Genomic DNA, 12,957 nt, shown 5'->3' with positions numbered 1-12,957 from the left:
CCCTTCAGACGCTTTTAGAGGCAGTTGCTGCCAGGGTTGAGCTCTCGCCGGCTATTACTGTTTGCTCTGTTTACATTCCTCCGGATGGGGAGCTCCCGCGACATGTCTTGGCTGCGCTGCTGGCTCAACTCCCGCCACCATTGCTGCTTCTGGGCGATTTCAATGCCCACAACCCTTTATGGGGTGGGACTGTCTCTGATGACCGCGGTCGGGCCGTGGAGCATTTGTTGCCTCGGCTCGACCTTAGCCTCTTGAACACCGGTGCTCCCACGCATTTCAGTGTTGCCCATGGCTCGTTCTCGGCCATCGATCTCTCTCTTTGCAGCCCCAGACTTGTCCCATCCCTCTACTGGATGGTGCACCCTGACCTGTGCGATAGTGACCATTTTCCCATCTATTTGTCACTACCCCAGAGTCGTTCTTCTGGGCGCCTGCCCCGCTGGGCTCTCCACAGGGCAGACTAGCCTGCTTTTACTTCAGCTGCTGCCATTGAGTCTCCCCCACAGGGTGACATTGACGAGGTGGTCCATGTTTTAACCACATCCATCATTTCAGTGGCCGAGGCTGCCATCCCCCGATCTTCTGGCCTCCCTCGGAGGAAGGCTGTACCCTGGTGGTCGCCGGAGATTGCTGAGGCTGTTCGCGACCGTCAGCGGGCTCTCCAGCGGCATAGGCGGCAACCGTCTCTCGAGACCCTCATCGCCTTTAAGAGGCTCCGTGCCTTGGCCCGTCGTCTTATTGCACGGCGTAAGCAGGAGTGCTGGGAGAGGTATGTCTCATCCTTGGGCTTCCATGTCTCCCCGTCACTCGTGTGGTCCCGGATCCGGCGGATTTATGGATACCAGACCCCTATGGGTGTCCCTGGGCTCTCCTTGGACGGCGCTGTCTGCACGGACGCTGCCGCCATTGCTGAACGGCTTGCCGCGAACTTTGCTCAGAGCTCTGCGACTGCCTCCTATCCCCCCGCCTTTCGCTCTCTAAAGGAGCGAGCCGAGCAGACGCCGTTCTCATTCCACACGCGTCGTTCTGAAACATACAATGCTCCTTTCAGCGAGAGGGAATTCCTCGCTGCCCTCGCCGATTGCCCTGATACAGCACCAGGCCCAGACTGCATCCACGCGCAGATGCTGAAGCATCTCTCCAGGGACTGCCAGAGACACATTCTCGTGATATTTAATCGCATTTGGAGCGAAGGCGTGTTCCTGTCGCAATGGCGAGAGGGTGTTATTGTCCCCATCTTGAAGCCCGGTGCGGATCCACTGGCGGTGGACAGCTATCGTCCCATTACCCTCACCAACGTTTTGTGCAAATTGCTCGAACGTATGGTGGGGCGGCGTTTGTGTTGGGTCCTTGAGTCGCGCGGTCTCCTCGCTCCATCCCAGGGTGGGTTCCGTCGGGGCCGGTCTGCAGTAGACAATTTGGTGCAGCTGGAATCTGCTGTCCGTACGGCTTTTGCCCGACGTCAGCATCTCGTTGCTGTATCTTTCGATCTGCGGAAGGCGTATGACACCACATGGAGGCATCACATCCTCGCCACGTTGTATGGGTGGGGTCTTCGTGGTCGGCTCCCGGCTTTTCTTCAAACCTTTCTATTGCGCCGCTCTTTCCGGGTGCAAGTCGGTGCCGCCTCTAGTTCTTCTTATACACAGGAAAATGGGGTCCCACAGGGCTCGTTGTTGAGTGTGTCCTTATTTCTAGTGGCCATTAATGGTCTGGCTGCAGCCGTGGTGTCGTCAGTGTCTCCTTCTTTGTATGCCGATGACTTCTGCATCTCATTTAGCTCCACGACTACGGGAGTCGCAGAACGCAGGCTGCAGGTAGCCGTTCGGAAGGCAGCATCATGGGCTCTGACTCACGGTTTTCAGTTCTCTGCAGCCAAGACTCGAGTTATGCACTTCTGCAGGCGTCGGACGGTCCACCCTCATCCTGAACTTTACCTCGACGGCCACCTGCTTGAAGTGGTGGACACTTGCCGCTTCTTGGGACTCCTGTTTGATGCCCGGCTCACATGGGTTCCTCATATTACTCAGCTGAAGCAAAAATGCTGGCGGCACCTCAACACCCTCCGCTGCCTTAGCCACACGTCTTTGGGTGCGGAACGCTGCACGCTCCTGCGACTGTACAGAGCCCTTGTGCAGTCTCGGCTTGATTATGGGAGCCTGGCCTATGGGTCTGCATCACCCTCAGTGTTGAAGTTGTTAGACCCCATACACCACTGTGGGGTCCGGCTTGCAACTGGCGCTTTTCGTACCAGCCCCGTGGATAGTCTACTGGTGGAGGCCGGGTTTCCCCCGCTGCGGATTCGCCGCCAGCGACTGCTCGCCGACTATGCTGTCCACGTGCATTGCTCGCCAGGCCAGCCCAATCATCGCCTGCTTTTCCCTGCCATGGTCCTCCATCTGCCCAAATGGCGACCGAGGTCTGGACTTTCCGTCGCTGTCCGCGTTCAGTCCCTGCTGTCGGAATTGGGTTAATTCCCTCTTCTGCCTCCCTTCCGGGTTCGTGCACCTACGCCTCCCTGGTGTTTGTCCCGGCCGTCCGTCCGTCTGGACTTGGCACAGGGACCCAAGGACTCGGTTCCGCCTGTGGCCCTCCGTCGCCGTTTTCTTGCTCTCCTCGCCTCATTTTCGGACTGTGAGACTGTCTACACTGATGGTTCCCTGGTTGATGGTCGCACTGCCTACTCTTTTGCTCATGCTGCCCACGTTGAGCAGCGCTCCTTGCCGGCTGGCTGCAGTATTTTTACTGCAGAGCTGGTGGCCATATTGCGCGCTCTTGAGCATATGCGTTTCTGCTCAGGTAGGTCCGTCGTGATCTGCAGTGACTCCCTGAGCAGCCTTCAGGCCATCGACCGCTGCTATCCCTCCGCTCCTCTGGTGTCCTCCATTCAGGAGTCTGTTTCCGCCATTGCCCGTTCTGGTCGTTCGGTGGTCCTGGTTTGGACGCCCAGTCATGTTGGCATCCCAGGGAACGAACGTGTAGACAGGCTGGCCAAAGGGGCGATCGACGCCGCGGCTTTGGAGATCGGCCTTACGGCTCGCGACCAGCAGCTGGTGTTGCGCCGTAAGCTGATTGGGATGTGGTCTGCTGAGTGGCGTGGGATGACAGCCCCGAATAAACTGCAGGCTGTCAAGGGGACGACCGATGTGTGGCGTTCCTCCCTGCGGGCTTCTCGCAGGGACTCGGTAGTCCTGTGTCGGCTGCGAATCGGCCATACATACCTGACGCACGCCCATCTGTTGCGTCAGGAGGATCCCCCCTTGTGTCGGTGTGGGTCCCGGCTGACGGTCGGCCACATTTTGCTGGAGTGTCCTCGACTGCGCACACTCCGGCAATCTCTTAATCTCCCGGGCACTTTGGCTTTGGTTTTATCCGATGATGCCTCCATGGCTGACAATGTTTTACATATTAACCGTAGTAGTCGTTTTTATTCTCCGATTTAGGGAAGTCCTGCGCCTTTCCCTTTCTGTGTCTTTTGTCCTTGTGTCTGTTGCTGTTCTGGTGTGCCGTCAGATGGTTGACTCTTTCCCTTTTTTTTTTTTTTTTTTTTTTTTCTCGTGGTCAGTCAACCAGTCTCCAGTCTCCGGCCATCCTCCTTTCGTCTGTTTCTTTATGTCTGGTGTTCCTCTTTCCTGTTCTTGTCTGTAGTGTTTGTTGCTGCATTTGTGTTCTTTTAGTGCCTGGGGGGACGTCTCCTCCCCCTTTGGTTTTTACCTGCTCCGTAGATTTTCGGCTCGCCTGATTTTGGAATGGGGGACTGATGACCTTCGCTGTTTAGTCCCCCTTAAACATCCCAACAACCACCACCACCACCACATATCTTCCATATGGTCCCAGTCTCTCCCCATGCATTTCCATAGTTCTAAAGCCCTTGATTTAGATGAAGAGGTGCACACCTCCGTATACAACTTCAGAGAATTTTCGAAGAAGGCACTGATAGCCTTGTCTCACAATGGGGTAAGTGCATTACAGTACTTCTGAAATAATAATTCGGTTTACTTACTTTTTTCCGTCAGCCTCGTTTTCATTTGACTACACGTTACAGATATCGAGTTAACGAAGATTTATGAGAAAACGATGTCTCTGAAGGCAGTGTTTTAAGTATAATCTCTTTTTAATGGCTATAGGTATAATTTCGTCTACAGTAAATAGTCCTGCTAACTGCTTTTTCTTTGTGAACGACTTTTCAGTTTTCAGTTCACATTCCACTCTTGAGGCAAGTATCCACCAGTTGCAGATGCCTATTAAGAGACAGGGAGAGTGGAAACAAATTACAGATATCAGTTCCCGTCAGAATATAAAGCATGTGTGTTGTTTGTTAATCGATCTCGTATTCTTGTCCATCTTCCAGAACTTAAATTGAGAGAGTCCGTTTTACACATTTCAAATTGCCGGTGAGTTAATTGAGCCTCTATCTCGATCAGAAGTGCCGCTATTGAGAGACTTAAGACCTCCAACCTTCAAAGCTCTTAATATGTTAAAGCGTGTTATACAATCAATATGCGGAACAGACTGAAATGTCTGCTCCAGTTTCGTAGAGTATTTAATTGGTCCCGCTTTACTGTGAATCTTCAGTGTACATGTCTGCTAGACCATTATACCGTAAGGTATTGTGTCTATCATGAGGGCATGTGGTTTTCAAGACTAGCGCCAAAGCTGCCGAGCCACCACGTCCAACCAGATGGCAGCTGTCATGGTCTGACAAGCATACAAAAGTATAAAAGTGTTCCACACCCTGTGCGCCAACATGTTATACCCATCCTCTTTCAACAATGGAGCATTTTTCAATAGTCGTAAGCGAGCAACGAGACCATCTGAGACGCGTATAAAGAAATCAGTGTGGGCAATATTAAAGCTTTTCGCCACGGGTGGAGTAAATCATCACCTGGCTTGTTTAGGGACCCCACAGCTCTTCATAATTACTCTACTTTTGTTAAACAAGGAACACTCTGCAAGTGATTTTTAGATATATGTTTAATAAAGTTTTAAACGAGCAGAACAGTATTGTGAGTGTGTACACAAATGGGTCACATCAAACAGAAGCCTTCGGTGGCAGAAACCACCTACCAGATGTGTTCATAGTCTACCATACTGAGCTGTGCGGGTTTCTAAAGGCATTGAAGCAGATAAGACGAGGAGAGGTGAACGGGTTTTCCTGTCTGCTCCAGTTCCGATAACATTCTATAGGTTCTACAAAAAATTGTCAGTACTGAAGAGGCTTCCCAGAAAGTACAAGAGGCTTTTCAGTCGCTACTACAACGTGGAAAAGTGGTGGTAAGCTGCTGGGTGCACGTGCATGTGGGTGTAAAGTGGAACGAGACAGCTGATATAGTATTGAAGAAGACCTGTTGGAGTGACGGAGTTGATTAATGGGCCTTTCTCCTACAGTCTGTGAACTTGCTCCTGGACCAGAAGATCATGCATAAACGGGTGGAAGAGTGGCTGGAGATGAATAACAACATACTGTGAGGTATGGAGCCTGCTATCTGCGTGTGGCGTTCCTCTTCCCAGTCACAAAGTTTGAACAAAGTCCTGCACACTCGTCTTCATGTATGACACAGCCCATATGCATGACTTTTTGCTCCAGCCAGAGAAACTCTCCATTTGTGAAATTCTTGTGAGTTGTCCACACTCTACAGTATAACCTTCTGACGAAGTTATAATGCGTTCCACAGTGGCTGGTTCACCCCTTATTAGTCTGGCGATCGGCCAACCTCAGTTTCTGCTATGTCATTTCACACTGATGACTGCACAGCAGAAATAAAATAAGAGAAATTGTGTCCACTATACAGGATTATTATAATTAAAGTTGAACTTTCGAACCGCTGTAGAGATAGCACCATTGGTAAGAATGACGTCAAATTGCAACGGAACTTTTTTGGAGTAGGGGGAAAACGTATGGTAGAAGAAAAATAAAGAGTTACAAAATGTAGCAATAGACGGCGTTTGTGGCGTCTCGTTTTGTCTCGGCTCGATGGTGATGGTTGTCCCAGAAGAGATGACGTGGAACGGCGTCCGTCGATCACCATAACGCCAATCTGTAACTATTATAAAAACAAACCACTCGCGTGGTTTGGTTGTTTTCCAGATATTGTCTCCCAAAACTGATATCAACGTCTCGATGGAGCAGCATGCCGGAGTCTGAGCGCCGCCCTTGCTTGTAATTAAAGCAATGGTGTTCGATGTCTGGCGATCTTCTCCACTTATAAATATGCCGACTGCACCATTCCATAACGCGATGCCTCCCTTGATATAAAACGATAACCAAAAGTTCTTTGGTTGTTCGCGACATACTTTTCAGTTCACGCGAACTTGCTGGCTTTAGTTATAATGCCCAGTTGGAGAACAGGTATTCAAACGATGAAAATATAATGTCTTGAATCATCAATCCATCACCCAAGCCCACGTCGCATCATGATTTTTGCGAAGATATTGAGTTGTTAATTACTGTTCCGTCGTCAGGGCGTCGGTACGTCGCGTATTCTACAACTACACGACGTAATTCCAGAGATAACATATCCTTGAGCAATATTCAGAATGCGTCGTATTTCGGTGTAAACTTATTGCTGTTTACAATTACATTGTGACTGAATCGCATTTCACTTTTATGTTATCCGAAGAATCAGTTAATTCCACAAATACATTTTAAGTGTCAATTAAATGATGTGAGCGACACGAAGAATTAAAGTTGAATTAAAGTTTATTGTTCTATTTATTTTTCTCTACACTGAACACACACACACCGATTTTTCATTCAGCGAATTGCGTCTGATAGCATCAGCAATTCTGACTTTGTCGATAGCTTCTGACAACACGGCGCAAATGTAAGTTCTTCGTGATTGCGTTTATCTGTTGCTCTACTCAAGTCTAATAATTCAGTTTATGTCGGCGATCAGTCTCTTTCTGTGTCCTTTCATGTTTGTGCCTATTAAGTATCACGAAGGCTACGTCCTATCAAAAATCAGCTATCACACGAGTTATTTTACTGTCACATATATCAACTATCCCGTTATCTGTCTAAACGGTACAGGTGGTTTTACTTCAGTCCGACTTCTAATACTTCAAACCGTAAAACTTTTAAACTTCAGATCGGTTTTAAAACAATCTAGTTGCGCTTAACATGCGAACTACTATTGCAAGAGGACACTAGAGCATTGAAGTTAACATCTCCATTGCCTTGTTACGTTGTAGTCACAGCGAACTTAGAGCTCGATACGGATACAACTCTCTTCTAGGATAAATATTATCTCTGGTCAGTTTATGATTTGGGCTTTCAGCTTTTCTAAATATAATTTTTTAAATTATTTCTTTAAAGTTTCTGTTTCTTATCGTGTGGTAATCTTTCATTCAGTCCTTTCTTTATGATAAGCATTAGTATTTACATAACAACTGTCAAGAGCGTAAATTTTGTTGTCAGTAGCTGTCATCACTATCTATGACTGATTTTTCTATTTCTTTTTACACCAAGAGGGTGTTCATTATGGGTTCTATAATTGGGTTGTTACACGTTGTAAGTATCATAATTTAATAGTGGTCGGCTTCAAATGACAAATGAATTACACAACAATGCCTAATGTGTACGTTTGATGGTAAACAAACTGTTATACTCAGTGTAGATGGGTGTACACGCGTGATACGGTTAGTTACGTAAGCCAATCGATCACGCAAGGTCACATCACATCGGATGGGAAAAATTGTTTTTTCCTTTTTTTTGTCCTGAGGTCAAATGCTGCATATAAATCATGACTCACCGCGGTTTTGAAACGTCGTAAGGCCAAAAACCGCATAAAAAGCATCAATGACATCGGTTTTTAAATGTCTTGAGGCCTGAAACTACATATAATGCATGAGTCAAAATCAAATCGGATTATTAATTGGCCCAAAACATGTTTAATATTCTGTCCACCGCTTCCTGCAAGAAGTTGAAATTGAGAAACCGCATCTTCCACAACTGGTCGATGTGTTTCCGGGGTCACATTCAGAATGTGTTGCGCAATGGCTGCCTTCAGTGTACCTAAGTTTGCAATCGGAACACTGAAAAAAACCTCTTTCAGATAGTCCCACAGCCAGAGGTTTCGCGGATTAAGATCAGTTGATCGGGATGGCCAGGCTGTAGGGAAATGGCGGCTGATAATTCTAGCATTTCCGAAATTGTACTTAACTGGATTTTCAGTGTGTGGAGGTGCGCCATCATGCATAAAAATGATCCCACCCACTCATCCACGCTGTTGGAGAGCTGGAACGACGTGGTAGCGCAAAAGAGATTCATAGCGCTTACCAGTGACTGTACAGGTAACAGGACCGGAAGCACCTGTCTCCCCGAACAAATATGGCCCTATGATAAATGATGCCGTAAACCTGCACCACACAGAGACCTTTTCAGGGTAATCTGGTACTTGTTGATTTGAGTGTGGATTTTCCATTGCCCATATTAGACAGTTCTGTGCATTGACATTCCATATCAGATGGAAGTGGGGTTGGTCTGTCCACAAAATCTTCCGCTGCCATTCATTGTCCACTTCCTACGAGCAAGAAATTCTAAGCCAAAGGTCTCTCTCATTGGCGGGACAACAGTAGGTCAACAGCGAGCAACTCGTGCTCATGGGTAATTTCTAATGGATAGCAAAGATGGTTGTTTCGTAGGACGTTACCTACCGTGCTCATGGGTATGTCAATGTTCGGGCAAATCTCCGCGCACTACACGTTTGCACATCACCACTCGTCTCCTTCTGCATTGCTGTAGCCACTGCTTGCACTGACGTTGAATCAATTCGTTTCCTCCCTCTACCAGGTTACATACCAAAAAAAAAAAAAAAATTTACAATTCCCGCAGACCCACGGCAGTCATCGGAACAACGCATTTTTTCAGACACTTCAGTGTCCAGAACTTCTGCAGAGCGATGTGTAATACACCTCTCCAAGCAGAGTGCGATCCTGTATTGAGACAGTCGTGGCGAACGTCGCAGACGTGAAAGGAGGAGAAGCCGTGTACCCAGCGTGTCTATATCAACTTCAATGGCTCCCGCGCGTGATAAGTGTTTTCACTGACGCGTTCAGACACATACAGAGCCATGTATTGATCAGTTTTCCCACTTTCCCCCTATTCCACTTTCCCCCTTCTCTTATTATATTCTGTAGCAATTTGACGTCATTCTGACCAGTGGTGTTATTTATACAAAGTTTTAAAAGTTTAACTTAATTATAATCACCCTGTACATAACTCTGTAGTTCTAATTGATATTAATAACACTCACAAAGAAGCCTAGTGGCTTCATACGCAGAGTAGTGTCAATACCAGGTATTAATGGGGCCAAATGTGGTTGTTGGTGAGGTAGTATAATCTTCTGGAAACCAAACAGCGGAGTTACTCAATCAGAGAATCAGACAACTCATGAACAGGTGGGAGACATACGCCTTTTATATTCTTGTAGTGGTAATAATTTTAACTTTATGAGCAATAGCCACATGCTATGAGGCCTGGAAGTTTATTAAATTAAACAGCATGTGATAGCGGGATTAAAATGAACATGGAAAGCGCGTTGCAACAGCATATGCTATCTATAAAGCACCGATAGGGACTTCTGGGGAACAGAATACTAAGCTGAGGACCCAGAGTGGCTACAAAACAAGAAATTGCTTCTCAGCATGTGACGAGATCAATGTGTATTATTATGTACTACGTGTACAATGTGCATTATGTTACGAGTCCACCTAACTGTCAGTATTCTTCTGTACAATTACATCACAAATATCTGAGCTCTCTTTTCCGGTTTTTTCACAGTCAATGATCACCACCATACAATGCCGTGCTTAAGATGCGCGTTCTTAGGAATTTACATAGATTGAACCACTAAAATACTTTAGTTCATACTATTCTACCGAACTGAACAGAAGCCAAAATAGGCTGGAGAACAGAGAGAAAATGTCAGATTAGAATCTTCGTTCAATTGTTAGGTAGAACTAAAAACAAGTATCACAGCTGAAAAAGTATATCTAAACGATTAAATAAGATCAAATAACTAAGGAATCCGCCATGGTTTCGGAACTGTTAACAGAAACTTTAGTCAGCGTGGCTGTGAACTGGAAGAATTTGATAACATTCTCCACTGCCCAAGCTGCTAATGAAAGTGATTAAAATAGGAAATGAAAGGACTTGCTCCTGTAAATGGCTAGTAAATAACGAAGTATATGTTGACAAAAATTGTAGTTGCTGAAACATAACATACAAAACACCAAAAGTAACAAGCTCCAATGCAGAAAATTTATGAAACAATGTCTTTGCGAGAGGCTGCATTGCAGAGTCGAGCACGGGACACGGAGCTGCTATGTTGTGTTGCGGGTAGTTCTGGATGGAAGTTCAATTGTGGCTGCAACTACTCTTATTGTGTAGTAATAAGATATGGAAGTGGATTCAGTGAAAAGTGCGTAAAGAAGTAATTGAGTATGAGCACTGCCACCGATAACTTATCTGAGTATCCGCCAGGTTTGCGTGTCTTGCCGTACAACATCAATCAGCGTCGTGTTCAGCCTCCCAGAATGAAACAAATGTGAATCAGTAAAACAGTTACCACAGAGGAGAGCAATAGAGGGCCAGTGTCTTGTAGCGAGCGTGACAAGATGCAAAGCGATCGGTCATCGCGTTTCCGCATCATCAACAATCATCCGCGTCGCGACGGTTACGCGCACTCTGATACAAGTGAGAACTGAGAACTGTAAATTAACTTTATGAACAGTGTTATAGTACTACAAGTGTTAAGAAGGACTTGTACCTGATATCTGTGTGTACGTGACGAATGTAAGAATTTTCGTTCAGCCTTCGGTTTCCGCATCATGAACAATCACCCGCGTCGTGTCGGTTAAGTACAGATAATTATCATCATTGCCTGTGTATCTATCACTAAAGGTTCGACCAGAGAAAGACTGTGAAATACATGTGACGGCGTGAAGTACAATAGTGACAGACATTAACATCGTGAAGAATTGTGTACAATAATAAGGGAATGATAATTATGACCTCTCAGCAAATTAGCAAGAATGTTAATTGGCATCAACACTTACGACTTAGTGTGTAAACAGTGCAACCAGCAATTTTCTGATCGTCTCAGAATATAATGTTTCACATCAGACGTAGGAAAGTGTTGTGTTTAGTGTTGAGAGGCTTCCCTAAACCCACTTGATTATTTATATACATAATATCATGCAAGCCAGCAGCAGTGTGGAGCAGAGAATAATACGACCGCTGCGGAAGTATGAGGTACGTGGCGTTGGATAGCGCGCACGGTCAAAGTAAGAACAGCTTAAGGCTCCTCCACGAGTTGTACCCCCGGTCGTGTTACATAGTAAACCTCAAATAAAATAAACTTACCAGAAGTTGAAAATACCGCTACAGTTGCATGGTTCATTTATTATCGCATGACTGATTTCGGGCTCTCATACGCCCATCTTCAGGTGTCGTACCTTGGTGCTGCGACCGATGAGCACCGCGGTGGACGAGTACAAGGCGCGGTGTGCTACCTACGAGCGCAGAGCTTGGACCTCTCAACTGGAATTGCTTTGTAGTGGAAAGGCATCAGCACCAAATGAGATACCTTTGGGATTCACAGAGATTTTGCGATAGAACTTGTAGCAATTTATCGTAAGTCGCTCGACCGACGGAGGATAACTGGCACCGTATTGAAGAACTGTCTTAGGACAGACGCACATAATTATAACCCTAGGAGCTGACGAATGCCACATTGCCCGGGTACCTCTGCCAATTTTCTATTGGAAACGCAAACAAAAACTGAACTATGTTTCTAGTGATGTATCGAAGAAATTTCATTTACTTGTATTCATCAAGACACCTTTGAAATAATGAGACAGCCATATAAATAAATATGTACAACAAACAGGTGTTTAACTATAGTGCCACGGACAGTCCCTGTACGCTGGGCGCAGCTGCTTCTCATGTCTACAAGGCGATATTGTAAACATCTGTACGGTAACGCCGTTTCATAGCTCTATCGTTGACTCCTCGAGCCGTTTGCGCTTTGGAGCTGAAAGCTGTCGAAGGCCCTGCCAGATGTAATGGATATCCTTAAGTTAATTCGACTGCAGTTGTGTCTTAGTAGTAAAGAATAAATGCATTAAAACTTCATATGTGACGCGGAGTTTTTTCTTGTATCTAAATGTTTTTGATGTCATATCTCTTGAACTATGTGTCGTAAATAGAAACAATTGTGTAGGAACATCAGCAGCATATGTGGATACAGCCTGCAAAATGTGCTGCGAATAGAGTTAGTAAAAAAGAAGTGATGAATTTATACGTTTTTCGCGCATCTCAGTGTTTGTAATGTTCATATGTACTGAACTGTTTGCGGTCCCCTGATATAACTGTGTAAGTGCATTTCCAGTATATATGGATACAGCCCACGAAATTTATTGTCAATACAATTTATAGTACAGTATTGACACATTTAAACGTCACATATAATCGGACAGTTTTTCGAGCATCCCATTATCTACGATGTCATATCTCTTGAAATGTGATAGGTGAGTGGTTCTTACTCCCACATGGATTGTTACCTGACAGTACCCAATATATGTAACAAGTTTGGTTGGAATTGATGCAGTACTTGAGGAGGACATGCGCAATGTAGGTAGACACAGAGAAACTTACACAGAAAAGGGCACACATTTTGTGGTGTGTGTGGATATCGTTGATGTTAACATGTTGTAGAATTACGGGAAACGTTACATACTCATGTTTTAAGAGGTTTTGGAGAATAAACATCTCCTCTATAAAATCAGTAAGGGTTCTGCAAACAGAGACCTTGTGGAACCCAGCTCGGTCTGTCCCTCCATGAGACCCACGGCGCTGTAGTCTACACTGTTGAGGTTGATGCCGTGTTCCTTGACTTTAGGGACGCATTTGACACTGTCCAGCACTGCAGGTAAGTGAAAAACGATAGCAGCTTA

Source organism: Schistocerca americana, chromosome 1, assembly GCF_021461395.2.
Source record: "Schistocerca americana isolate TAMUIC-IGC-003095 chromosome 1, iqSchAmer2.1, whole genome shotgun sequence".
Taxonomy (NCBI): Eukaryota; Metazoa; Arthropoda; class Insecta; order Orthoptera; family Acrididae; genus Schistocerca; species Schistocerca americana.
This window is presented reverse-complemented; position numbering follows the sequence as displayed.